Raw genomic sequence first — 15,617 nt, forward strand, 5'->3', positions numbered from 1 at the left:
TCCCTATAGACCAGGTCAAATAGCACCATATTCCCTATAGACCAGGTCAAATGGCACCATATTCCCTATAGACCAGGTCAAATGGCACCATATTCCTATAGACCAGGTCAAATGGCACCCTATTCCCTATAGACCAGGTCAAATGGCACCTTATTCCCTATAGACCAGGTCAAATAGCACCATATTCCCTATAGACCAGGTCAAATGGCACCCTATTCCCTATAGACCAGGTCAAATGGCACCATATTCGCTATAGACCAGGTCAAATGGCACCATACTCCCTATAGACCAGGTCAAATAGCACCCTATTCCTTATAGACCAGGTCAAATGGCACCTCTATTCCCTAGACCAGGTCAAATGGCACCATATTCCCTATAGACCAGGTCAAATGGCACCATATTCCCTATAGACCAGGTCAAATAGCACCATATTCCCTATAGACCAGGTCAAATAGCACCATATTCCCTATAGACCAGGTCAAATGGCACCATATTCCCTATAGACCAGGTCAAATAGCACCATATTCCCTATAGACCAGGTCAAATAGCACCATATTCCCTATAGACCAGGTCAAATGGCACCATATTCCCTTTAGACCAGGTCAAATAGCACCATATTCCCTATAGACCAGGTCAAATAGCACCATATTCCCTATAGACCAGGTCAAATGGCACCATATTCCCTATAGACCAGGTCAAATAGCACCATATTCCCTATAGACCAGGTCAAATAGCACCATATTCCCTATAGACCAGGTCAAATGGCACCATATTCCCTATAGACCAGGTCAAATAGCACCATATTCCCTATAGACCAGGTCAAATAGCACCATATTCCCTATAGACCAGGTCAAATGGCACCATATTCCCTATTGACCAGGTCAAATGGCACCATATTCCCTATAGACCAGGTCAAATAGCACCATATTCCCTATAGACCAGGTCAAATGGCACCCTATTCCCTATAGACCAGGTCAAATGGCACCTATTCCCTATAGACCAGGTCAAATGGCACCATATTCCCTATAGACCAGGTCAAATGGCACCCTATTCCCTATAGACCAGGTCAAATGGCACCATATTCCCTATAGACCAGGTCAAATGGCACTATATTCCCTATAGAACAGGTCAAATAGCACCCTATTCCTTATAGACCAGGTCAAATAGCACCCTATTCCTTATAGACCAGGTCAAATGGCACCATATTCCCTATAGACCAGATCAAATGGCACCCTATTCCCTATAGACCAGGTCAAATGGCACGATATTCCCTATAGACCAGGTCAAATAGCACCATATTCCTAGACCAGGTCAAATGGCACCATATTCCCTATAGACCAGGTCAAATGGCACCATATTCCCTATAGACCAGGTCAAATGGCACCCTATTCCCTATAGACCAGGTCAAATGGCACCATATTCCCTATAGACCAGGTCAAATGGCACCATATTCCCTATAGACCAGGTCAAATGGCACCATATTCCCGATAGACCAGGTCAAATGGCACCCTATTCCTTATAGACCAGGTCAAATAGCACCCTATTCCCGATAGACCAGGTCAAATGGCACCCTATTCCCTATAGACCAGGTCAAATGGCACCATATTCCCTATAGACCAGGTCAAATAGCACCATATTCCTAGACCAGGTCAAATGGCACCATATTCCCTATAGACCAGGTCAAATGGCACCATATTCCCTATAGACCAGGTCAAATGGCACCATATTCCCTATAGACCAGGTCAAATGGCACCCTATTCCCTATAGACCAGGTCAAATGGCACCATATTCCCTATAGACCAGGTCAAATGGCACCATATTCCCTATAGACCAGGTCAAATGGCACCATATTCCCGATAGACCAGGTCAAATGGCACCCTATTCCTTATAGACCAGGTCAAATAGCACCCTATTCCCGATAGACCAGGTCAAATGGCACCCTATTCCTTATAGACCAGGTCAAATAGCACCCTATTCCCTATAGACCAGGTCAAATGGCACCATATTCCCTATAGACCAGGTCAAATGGCACCATATTCCCTATAGACCAGGTCAAATGGCACCATATTCCCGATAGACCAGGTCAAATGGCACCCTATTCCTTATAGACCAGGTCAAATAGCACCCTATTCCTTATAGACCAGGTCAAATGGCACCATATTCCCTATAGACCAGGTCAAATGGCACCCTATTCCCTATAGACCAGGTCAAATGGCACCATATTCCCCATAGACCAGGTCAAATAGCACCATATTCCTAGACCAGGTCAAATGGCACCATATTCCCTATAGACCAGGTCAAATGGCACCATATTCCCTATAGACCAGGTCAAATGGCACCCTATTCCCTATAGACCAGGTCAAATGGCACCATATTCCCTATAGACCAGGTCAAATGGCACCATATTCCCGATAGACCAGGTCAAATGGCACCCTATTCCTTATAGACCAGGTCAAATGGCACCCTATTCCCTAGACCAGGTCAAATAGCACCCTATTCCCTATAGACCAGGTCAAATGGCACCATATTCCCTATAGACCAGGTCAAATAGCACCATATTCCCTATAGACCAGGTCAAATAGCACCATATTCCCTATAGACCAGGTCAAATGGCACCATATTCCCTATAGACCAGGTCAAATAGCACCATATTCCCTATAGACCAGGTCAAATAGCACCCTATTCCCTATAGACCAGGTCAAATGGCACCATATTCCCTATAGACCAGGTCAAATGGCACCATATTCCCTATAGACCAGGTCAAATGGCACCATATTCCCGATAGACCAGGTCAAATGGCACCCTATTCCTTATAGACCAGGTCAAATAGCACCCTATTCCTTATAGACCAGGTCAAATGGCACAATATTCCCTATAGACCAGGTCAAATGGCACCCTATTCCCTATAGACCAGGTCAAATGGCACCATATTCCCCATAGACCAGGTCAAATAGCACCATATTCCTAGACCAGGTCAAATGGCACCATATTCCCTATAGACCAGGTCAAATGGCACCATATTCCCTATAGACCAGGTCAAATGGCACCCTATTCCCTATAGACCAGGTCAAATGGCACCATATTCCCTATAGACCAGGTCAAATGGCACCATATTCCCGATAGACCAGGTCAAATGGCACCCTATTCCTTATAGACCAGGTCAAATGGCACCTATTCCCTAGACCAGGTCAAATAGCACCCTATTCCCTATAGACCAGGTCAAATGGCACCATATTCCCTATAGACCAGGTCAAATAGCACCATATTCCCTATAGACCAGGTCAAATAGCACCATATTCCCTATAGACCAGGTCAAATGGCACCATATTCCCTATAGACCAGGTCAAATAGCACCATATTCCCTATAGACCAGGTCAAATGGCACCCTTTTCCCTATAGACCAGGTCAAATGGCACCTTATTCCCTATAGACCAGGTCAAATAGCACCATATTCCCTATAGACCAGGTCAAATGGCACCATATTCCCTATAGACCAGGTCAAATGGCACCCTATTCCCTATAGACCAGGTCAAATGGCACCATATTCCCTATAGACCAGGTCAAATGGCACCCTATTCCCTATAGACCAGGTCAAATGGCACCATATTCGCTATAGACCAGGTCAAATGGCACCATACTCCCTATAGACCAGGTCAAATAGCACCCTATTCCTTATAGACCAGGTCAAATGGCACCATATTCCTTATAGACCAGGTCAAATGGCACCATATTCCCTATAGACCAGGTCAAATGGCACCATATTCCCTATAGACCAGGTCAAATGGCACCATATTCCCTATAGACCAGGTCAAATAGCACCATATTCCCTATAGACCAGGTCAAATGGCACCATATTCCCTATAGACCAGGTCAAATGCACCATATTCCCTATAGACCAGGTCAAATAGCACCATATTCCCTATAGACCTGGTCAAATAGCACCATATTCCCTATAGACCAGGTCAAATGGCACCATATTCCCTTTAGACCAGGTCAAATGGCACCATATTCCCTATAGACCAGGTCAAATAGCACCATATTCCTATAGACCAGGTCAAATGGCACCATATTCCCTATAGACCAGGTCAAATGGCACCATATTCCCTATAGACCAGGTCAAATGGCACCATATTCCCTATAGACCAGGTCAAATGGCACCATATTCCCTATAGACCAGGTCAAATGGCACCATATTCCCTATAGACCAGGTCAAATGGCACCATATTCCCTATAGACCAGGTCAAATGGCACCATATTCCCTATAGACCAGGTCAAATAGCACCATATTCCCTATAGACCAGGTCAAATGGCACCCTATTCCCTATAGACCAGGTCAAATGGCACCCTATTCCCTATAGACCAGGTCAAATAGCACCATATTCCCTATAGACCAGGTCAAATGGCACGATATTCCCTATAGACCAGGTCAAATAGCACCATATTCCCTATAGACCAGGTCAAATGGCACCATATTCCCTATAGACCAGGTCAAATGGCACCATATTCCCTATAGACCAGGTCAAATGGCACCCTATTCCCTATAGACCAGGTCAAATAGCACCATATTCCCTATAGACCAGGTCAAATGGCACCATATTCCCTATAGACCAGGTCAAATAGCACCATATTCCCTATAGACCAGGTCAAATGGCACCATATTCCCTATAGACCAGGTCAAATAGCACCATATTCCCTATAGACCAGGTCAAATGGCACCCTATTCCCTATAGACCAGGTCAAATGGCACCATATTCCCTATAGACCAGGTCAAATGGCACCCTATTCCCTATAGACCAGGTCAAATGGCACCCTATTCCCTATAGACCAGGTCAAATGGCACCATATTCCCTATAGACCAGGTCAAATAGCACCCTATTCCTTATAGACCAGGTCAAATAGCACCCTATTCCTTATAGACCAGGTCAAATGGCACCATATTCCCTATAGACCAGGTCAAATAGCACCATATTCCCTATAGACCAGGTCAAATGGCACCATATTCCCTATTGACCAGGTCAAATGGCACCATATTCCCTATAGACCAGGTCAAATAGCACCATATTCCCTATAGACCAGGTCAAATGGCACCCTATTCCCTATAGACCAGGTCAAATAGCACCATATTTCCCTATAGACCAGGTCAAATGGCACCCTATTCCCTATAGACCAGGTCAAATAGCACCATATTCCCTATAGACCAGGTCAAATGGCACCATATTCCCTATAGACCAGGTCAAATGGCACGATATTCCCTATAGACCAGGTCAAATGGCACCATATTCCCTATAGACCAGGTCAAATGGCACCATATTCCCTATAGACCAGGTCAAATGGCACCATATTCCCTATAGACCAGGTCAAATGGCACCATATTCCCTATAGACCAGGTCAAATAGCACCATATTCCCTATAGACCAGGTCAAATGGCACCATATTCCCTATAGACCAGGTCAAATAGCACCCTATTCCCTATAGACCAGGTCAAATGGCACCCTATTCCCTATAGACCAGGTCAAATGGCACCATATTCCCTATAGACCAGGTCAAATGGCACCCTATTCCCTATAGACCAGGTCAAATGGCACCATATTCCCTATAGACCAGGTCAAATAGCACCATATTCCTAGACCAGGTCAAATGGCACCATATTCCCTATAGACCAGGTCAAATGGCACCATATTCCCTATAGACCAGGTCAAATGGCACCCTATTCCCTATAGACCAGGTCAAATGGCACCATATTCCCTATAGACCAGGTCAAATGGCACCATATTCCCGATAGACCAGGTCAAATGGCACCTATTCCCTAGACCAGGTCAAATAGCACCCTATTCCCTATAGACCAGGTCAAATGGCACCATATTCCCTATAGACCAGGTCAAATAGCACCATATTCCCTATAGACCAGGTCAAATGGCACCATATTCCCTATAGACCAGGTCAAATGGCACCATATTCCCTATAGACCAGGTCAAATGGCACCATATTCCCTATAGACCAGGTCAAATGGCACCCTATTCCTTATAGACCAGGTCAAATGGCACCATATTCCCTATAGACCAGGTCAAATGGCACCATATTCCCTATAGACCAGGTCAAATAGCACCATATTCCTAGACCAGGTCAAATAGCACCATATTCCCTATAGACCAGGTCAAATGGCACCATATTCCCTATAGACCAGGTCAAATGGCACCATATTCCCTATAGACCAGGTCAAATAGCACCATATTCCCTATAGACCAGGTCAAATGGCACCCTATTCCCTATAGACCAGGTCAAATGGCACCATATTCCCTATAGACCAGGTCAAATAGCACCATATTCCCTATAGACCAGGTCAAATGGCACCTATTCCTTATAGACCAGGTCAAATGGCACCATATTCCCTATAGACCAGGTCAAATGGCACCATATTCCCTATAGACCAGGTCAAATGGCACCATATTCCCTATAGACCAGGTCAAATGGCACCATATTCCCTATAGACCAGGTCAAATGGCACCATATTCCCTATAGACCAGGTCAAATGGCACCTATTCCCTATAGACCAGGTCAAATGGCACCATATTCCCTATAGACCAGGTCAAATGGCACCTATTCCCTATAGACCAGGTCAAATGGCACCATATTCCCTATAGACCAGGTCAAATAGCACCATATTCCCTATAGACCAGGTCAAATAGCACCATATTCCCTATAGACCAGGTCAAATGGCACCATATTCCCTATAGACCAGGTCAAATGGCACCATATTCCCTATAGACCAGGTCAAATGGCACCCTATTCCCTATAGACCAGGTCAAATGGCACCATATTCCCTATAGACCAGGTCAAATGGCACCCTATTCCCTATAGACCAGGTCAAATGGCACCATATTCCCTATAGACCAGGTCAAATGGCACCCTATTCCCTATAGACCAGGTCAAATGGCACCATATTCCCTATAGACCAGGTCAAATGGCACCCTATTCCCTATAGACCAGGTCAAATGGCACCATATTCCCTATAGACCAGGTCAAATGGCACCCTATTCCCTATAGACCAGGTCAAATAGCACCCTATTCCTTATAGACCAGGTCAAATGGCACCCTATTCCCTATAGACCAGGTCAAATGGCACCATATTCCCTATAGACCAGGTCAAATGGCACCCTATTCCCTATAGACCAGGTCAAATGGCACCCTATTCCCTATAGACCAGGTCAAATGGCACCCTATTCCCTATAGACCAGGTCAAATGGCACCATATTCCCTATAGACCAGGTCAAATGGCACCCTATTCCCTATAGACCAGGTCAAATGGCACCATATTCCCTATAGACCAGGTCAAATGGCACCATATTCCCTATAGACCAGGTCAAATGGCACCCTATTCCCTATAGACCAGGTCAAATAGCACCCTATTCCCCGATAGACCAGGTCAAATGGCACCCTATTCCCTATAGACCAGGTCAAATAGCACCATATTCCCTATAGACCAGGTCAAATGGCACCCTATATTCCCTAGACCAGGTCAAATGGCACCATATTCCCTATAGACCAGGTCAAATGGCACCATATTCCCGATAGACCAGGTCAAATGGCACCCTATTCCTTATAGACCAGGTCAAATAGCACCCTATTCCCTATAGACCAGGTCAAATGGCACCATATTCCCTATAGACCAGGTCAAATGGCACCATATTCCCTATAGACCAGGTCAAATAGCACCATATTCCCTATAGACCAGGTCAAATGGCACCATATTCCCTATAGACCAGGTCAAATGGCACCATATTCCCTATAGACCAGGTCAAATGGCACCATATTCCCTATAGACCAGGTCAAATGGCACCATATTCCCTATAGACCAGGTCAAATGGCACCATATTCCCTATAGACCAGGTCAAATGGCACCATATTCCCTATAGACCAGGTCAAATGGCACCCTATTCCTTATAGACCAGGTCAAATGGCACCATATTCCCTATAGACCAGGTCAAATGGCACCCTTTTCCCTATAGACCAGGTCAAATGGCACCATATTCCCTATAGACCAGGTCAAATAGCACCATATTCCCTATAGACCAGGTCAAATGGCACCATATTCCCTATAGACCAGGTCAAATGGCACCCTATTCCCTATAGACCAGGTCAAATGGCACCATATTCCCTATAGACCAGGTCAAATGGCACCCTATTCCCTATAGACCAGGTCAAATGGCACCATATTCCTATAGACCAGGTCAAATGGCACCATATTCCCTATAGACCAGGTCAAATAGCACCCTATTCCTTATAGACCAGGTCAAATGGCACGCTATTCCCTATAGACCAGGTCAAATGGCACCATATTCCCTATAGACCAGGTCAAATGGCACCATATTCCCTATAGACCAGGTCAAATAGCACCCTATTCCTTATAGACCAGGTCAAATGGCACGCTATTCCCCTAGACCAGGTCAAATGGCACGATATTCCCTATAGACCAGGTCAAATGGCACCATATTCCTATAGACCAGGTCAAATGGCACCCTATTCCCTATAGACCAGGTCAAATGGCACCATATTCCCTATAGACCAGGTCAAATGGCACCCTATTCCCTATAGACCAGGTCAAATGGCACCATATTCCCTATAGACCAGGTCAAATGGCACCATATTCCTATAGACCAGGTCAAATGGCACCATATTCCTTATAGACCAGGTCAAATAGCACCCTATTCCCTATAGACCAGGTCAAATGGCACCATATTCCCTATAGACCAGGTCAAATGGCACCATATTCCCTATAGACCAGGTCAAATGGCACCATATTCCCTATAGACCAGGTCAAATGGCACCATATTCCCTATAGACCAGGTCAAATGGCACCATATTCCTATAGACCAGGTCAAATGGCACCATATTCCCTATAGACCAGGTCAAATGGCACCCTATTCCCTATAGACCAGGTCAAATGGCACCATATTCCCTATAGACCAGGTCAAATGGCACCATATTCCCTATAGACCAGGTCAAATAGCACCATATTCCCTATAGACCAGGTCAAATGGCACCATATTCCCTATAGACCAGGTCAAATGGCACCATATTCCCTATAGACCAGGTCAAATGGCACCATATTCCCTATAGACCAGGTCAAATGGCACCATATTCCCTATAGACCAGGTCAAATGGCACCATATTCCCTATAGACCAGGTCAAATGGCACCCTATTCCCTATAGACCAGGTCAAATGGCACCCTATTCCCTATAGACCAGGTCAAATGGCACCATATTCCCTATAGACCAGGTCAAATAGCACCCTATTCCTTATAGACCAGGTCAAATAGCACCCTATTCCCTATAGACCAGGTCAAATGGCACCATATTCCCTATAGACCAGGTCAAATGGCACCATATTCCCTATAGACCAGGTCAAATGGCACCATATTCCCTATAGACCAGGTCAAATAGCACCATATTCCCTATAGACCAGGTCAAATGGCACCATATTCCCTATAGACCAGGTCAAATGGCACCATATTCCCTATAGACCAGGTCAAATGGCACCCTATTCCCTATAGACCAGGTCAAATGGCACCATATTCCCTATAGACCAGGTCAAATGGCACCATATTCCCTATAGACCAGGTCAAATGGCACCCTATTCCCTATAGACCAGGTCAAATAGCACCCTATTCCCTATAGACCAGGTCAAATGGCACCATATTCCTTATAGACCAGGTCAAATGGCACCCTATTCCCTATAGACCAGGTCAAATGGCACCATATTCCCTATAGACCAGGTCAAATGGCACCATATTCCCTATAGACCAGGTCAAATGGCACCATATTCCCGATAGACCAGGTCAAATGGCACCCTATTCCTTATAGACCAGGTCAAATAGCACCCTATTCCCTATAGACCAGGTCAAATGGCACCATATTCCCTATAGACCAGGTCAAATGGCACCATATTCCCGATAGACCAGGTCAAATAGCACCATATTCCCTATAGACCAGGTCAAATGGCACCATATTCCTAGACCAGGTCAAATGGCACCATATTCCCTATAGACCAGGTCAAATGGCACCTATATTCCTATAGACCAGGTCAAATGGCACCTATTCCCTATAGACCAGGTCAAATGGCACCATATTCCCTATAGACCAGGTCAAATGGCACCATATTCCCGATAGACCAGGTCAAATGGCACCCTATTCCTTATAGACCAGGTCAAATGGCACCATATTCCCTATAGACCAGGTCAAATGGCACCCTTTTCCCTATAGACCAGGTCAAATGGCACCTTATTCCCTATAGACCAGGTCAAATAGCACCATATTCCCTATAGACCAGGTCAAATGGCACCATATTCCCTATAGACCAGGTCAAATGGCACCCTATTCCCTATAGACCAGGTCAAATGGCACCATATTCCCTATAGACCAGGTCAAATGGCACCCTATTCCCTATAGACCAGGTCAAATGGCACCATATTCGCTATAGACCAGGTCAAATGGCACCATACTCCCTATAGACCAGGTCAAATAGCACCCTATTCCTTATAGACCAGGTCAAATGGCACGCTATTCCCTAGACCAGGTCAAATGGCACCATATTCCCTATAGACCAGGTCAAATGGCACCATATTCCCTATAGACCAGGTCAAATAGCACCATATTCCTAGATCAGGTCAAATAGCACCATATTCCCTATAGACCAGGTCAAATAGCACCATATTCCCTATAGACCAGGTCAAAATGCACCATATTCCCTATAGACCAGGTCAAATAGCACCATATTCCCTATAGACCTGGTCAAATAGCACCATATTCCCTATAGACCAGGTCAAATGGCACCATATTCCCTTTAGACCAGGTCAAATAGCACCATATTCCCTATAGACCAGGTCAAATAGCACCATATTCCCTATAGACCAGGTCAAATGGCACCATATTCCCTATAGACCAGGTCAAATGGCACCATATTCCCTATAGACCAGGTCAAATAGCACCATATTCCCTATAGACCAGGTCAAATGGCACCATATTCCCTATAGACCAGGTCAAATAGCACCATATTCCCTATAGAACAGGTCAAATGGCACCATATTCCCTATAGACCAGGTCAAATGGCACCATATTCCCTATAGACCAGGTCAAATGGCACCATATTCCCTATAGACCAGGTCAAATAGCACCATATTCCCTATAGACCAGGTCAAATGGCACCATATTCCCTATAGACCAGGTCAAATGGCACCATATTCCCTATAGACCAGGTCAAATGGCACCCTATTCCCTATAGACCAGGTCAAATAGCACCATATTCCCTATAGACCAGGTCAAATGGCACCCTATTCCCTATAGACCAGGTCAAATAGCACCATATTCCCTATAGACCAGGTCAAATGGCACGATATTCCCTATAGACCAGGTCAAATGGCACCATATTCCCTATAGACCAGGTCAAATGGCACCCTATTCCCTATAGACCAGGTCAAATGGCACCATATTCCCTATAGACCAGGTCAAATGGCACCCTATTCCCTATAGACCAGGTCAAATGGCACCATATTCCCTATAGACCAGGTCAAATGGCACCATATTCCCTATAGACCAGGTCAAATAGCACCCTATTCCCTATAGACCAGGTCAAATGGCACCCTATTCTATAGACCAGGTCAAATGGCACCATATTCCCTATAGACCAGGTCAAATGGCACCCTATTCCCTATAGACCAGGTCAAATGGCACCATATTCCCTATACCAGGTCAAATAGCACCATATTCCTATAGACCAGGTCAAATGGCACCATATTCCCTATAGACCAGGTCAAATGGCACCATATTCCCTATAGACCAGGTCAAATGGCACCATATTCCCTATAGACCAGGTCAAATGGCACCATATTCCCTATAGACCAGGTCAAATGGCACCCTATTCCCTATAGACCAGGTCAAATGGCACCCTATTCCCTATAGACCAGGTCAAATAGCACCCTATTCCCTATAGACCAGGTCAAATGGCACCATATTCCCTATAGACCAGGTCAAATGGCACCATATTCCCTATAGACCAGGTCAAATGGCACCATATTCCCTATAGACCAGGTCAAATGGCACCATATTCCTATAGACCAGGTCAAATGGCACCATATTCCCTATAGACCAGGTCAAATGGCACCATATTCCCTATAGACCAGGTCAAATGGCACCATATTCCCTATAGACCAGGTCAAATGGCACCCTATTCCCTATAGACCAGGTCAAATGGCACCATATTCCCTATAGACCAGGTCAAATGGCACCCTATTCCTTATAGACCAGGTCAAATAGCACCATATTCCTTATAGACCAGGTCAAATGGCACCCTATTCCCTATAGACCAGGTCAAATAGCACCATATTCCCTATAGACCAGGTCAAATGGCACCATATTCCCTATAGACCAGGTCAAATGGCACCATATTCCCTATAGACCAGGTCAAATGGCACCAGGTCCCTATTCCCTATAGACCAGGTCAAATGGCACCATATTCCCTATAGACCAGGTCAAATGGCACCCTATTCCTTATAGACCAGGTCAAATGGCACCATATTCCCTATAGACCAGGTCAAATGGCACCATATTCCCTATAGACCAGGTCAAATGGCACCCTATTCCTTATAGACCAGGTCAAATGGCACCCTATTCCATATAGACCAGGTCAAATGGCACCATATTCCCTATAGACCAGGTCAAATGGCACCCTATTCCCTATAGACCAGGTCAAATGGCACCATATTCCCTATAGACCAGGTCAAATGGCACCATATTCCTATAGACCAGGTCAAATGGCACCATATTCCCTATAGACCAGGTCAAATGGCACCCTATTCCCTATAGACCAGGTCAAATGGCACCATATTCCCTATAGACCAGGTCAAATGGCACCATATTCCCTATAGACCAGGTCAAATGGCACCCTATTCCTTATAGACCAGGTCAAATGGCACCATATTCCCTAGACCAGGTCAAATGGCACCTATTCCCTATAGACCAGGTCAAATGGCACCATATTCCCTATAGACCAGGTCAAATAGCACCATATTCCTATAGACCAGGTCAAATAGCACCATATTCCCTATAGACCAGGTCAAATGGCACCATATTCCCTATAGACCAGGTCAAATAGCACCATATTCCCTATAGACCAGGTCAAATGGCACCCTATTGGCACCTATAGACCAGGTCAAATGGCACCCTATTCCCTATAGACCAGGTCAAATAGCACCATATTCCCTATAGACCAGGTCAAATGGCACCATATTCCCTATAGACCAGGTCAAATGGCACCCTATTCCCTATAGACCAGGTCAAATGGCACCCTATTCCCTATAGACCAGGTCAAATGGCACCCTATTCCCTATAGACCAGGTCAAATGGCACCATATTCCCTATAGACCAGGTCAAATGGCACCCTATTCCCTATAGACCAGGTCAAATGGCACCATATTCCCTATAGACCAGGTCAAATGGCACCATATTCCCTATAGACCAGGTCAAATGGCACCATATTCCTAGACCAGGTCAAATATAGACCAGGTCAAATGGCACCTATTCCCTATAGACCAGGTCAAATAGCACCCTATTCCCTATAGACCAGGTCAAATGGCACCATATTCCCTATAGACCAGGTCAAATGGCACCATATTCCCTATAGACCAGGTCAAATGGCACCTTATATTCCCTATAGACCAGGTCAAATAGCACCCTATTCCTTATAGACCAGGTCAAATGGCACCATATTCCCTATAGACCAGGTCAAATGGCACCATATTCCCTATAGACCAGGTCAAATGGCACATAATAGACCAGGTCAAATGGCACCCCTATTCCTTATAGACCAGGTCAAATAGCACCCTATTCCTTATAGACCAGGTCAAATGGCACCATATTCCCTATAGACCAGGTCAAATGGCACCCTATTCCCTATAGACCAGGTCAAATGGCACCATATTCCCTATAGACCAGGTCAAATAGCACCATATTCCTAGACCAGGTCAAATGGCACCATATTCCCTATAGACCAGGTCAAATGGCACCCTATTCCCTATAGACCAGGTCAAATGGCACCATATTCCCTATAGACCAGGTCAAATGGCACCATATTCCCTATAGACCAGGTCAAATAGCACCATATTCCCTATAGACCAGGTCAAATAGCACCTATTCCCTATAGACCAGGTCAAATAGCACCCTATTCCCTATAGACCAGGTCAAATGGCACCATATCAAATGGCACCCCTATAGACCAGGTCAAATAGCACCATATTCCCTATAGACCAGGTCAAATGGCACCATATTCCCTATAGACCAGGTCAAATGGCACCATATTCCCTATAGACCAGGTGAAATAGCACCATATTCCCTATAGACCAGGTCAAATGGCACCATATTCCCTATAGACCAGGTCAAATGGCACCCTATTCCCTATAGACCAGGTCAAATGGCACCATATTCCCTATAGACCAGGTCAAATGGCACCTATTCCCTATAGACCAGGTCAAATGGCACCATATTCGCTATAGACCAGGTCAAATGGCACCATACTCCCTATAGACCAGGGCAAATAGCACCATATTCCTTATAGACCAGGTCAAATGGCACCATATTCCCTATAGACCAGGTCACCATATTCCCTATAGACCAGGTCAAATAGCACCATATTCCCTATAGACCAGGTCAAATGGCACCATATTCCCTATAGACCAGGTCAAATAGCACCATATTCCCTATAGACCAGGTCAAATGGCACCATATTCCCTATAGACCAGGTCAAATAGCACCATATTCCCTATAGACCAGGTCAAATGGCACCATATTCCCTATAGACCAGGTCAAATGGCACCATATTCCCTATAGACCAGGTCAAATGGCACCATATTCCCTATAGACCAGGTCAAATGGCACCATATTCCCTATAGACCAGGTCAAATGGCACCCTATTCCCTATAGACCAGGTCAAATGGCACCATATTCCCTATAGACCAGGTCAAATGGCACCATATTCCCTATAGACCAGGTCAAATGGCACCCTATTCCCTATAGACCAGGTCAAATAGCACCCTATTCCCTATAGACCAGGTGAAATGGCACCATATTCCCTATAGACCAGGTCAAATAGCACCATATTCCCTATAGACCAGGTCAAATGGCACCATATTCCCTATAGACCAGGTCAAATAGCACCATATTCCCTATAGACCAGGTCAAATAGCACCATATTCCCTATAGACCAGGTCAAATGGCACCATATTCCCTATAGACCAGGTCAAATGGCACCATATTCCCTATAGACCAGGTCAAATGGCACCATATTCCCTATAGACCAGGTCAAATAGCACCATATTCCCAATAGACCAGGTCAAATGGCACCATATTCCCTATAGACCAGGTCAAATAGCACCATATTCCCTATAGACCAGGTCAAATGGCACCATATTCCCTATAGACCAGGTCAAATGGCACCATATTCCCTATAGACCAGGTCAAATGGCACCCTATTTCCTATAGACCAGGTCAAATGGCACCATATTCCCTATAGACCAGGTCAAATGGCACCATATTCCCTATAGACCAGGTCAAATAGCACCATATTCCCT

This window comes from Oncorhynchus keta, chromosome 19 (genome assembly GCF_023373465.1).
Source record: "Oncorhynchus keta strain PuntledgeMale-10-30-2019 chromosome 19, Oket_V2, whole genome shotgun sequence".
Taxonomy (NCBI): Eukaryota; Metazoa; Chordata; class Actinopteri; order Salmoniformes; family Salmonidae; genus Oncorhynchus; species Oncorhynchus keta.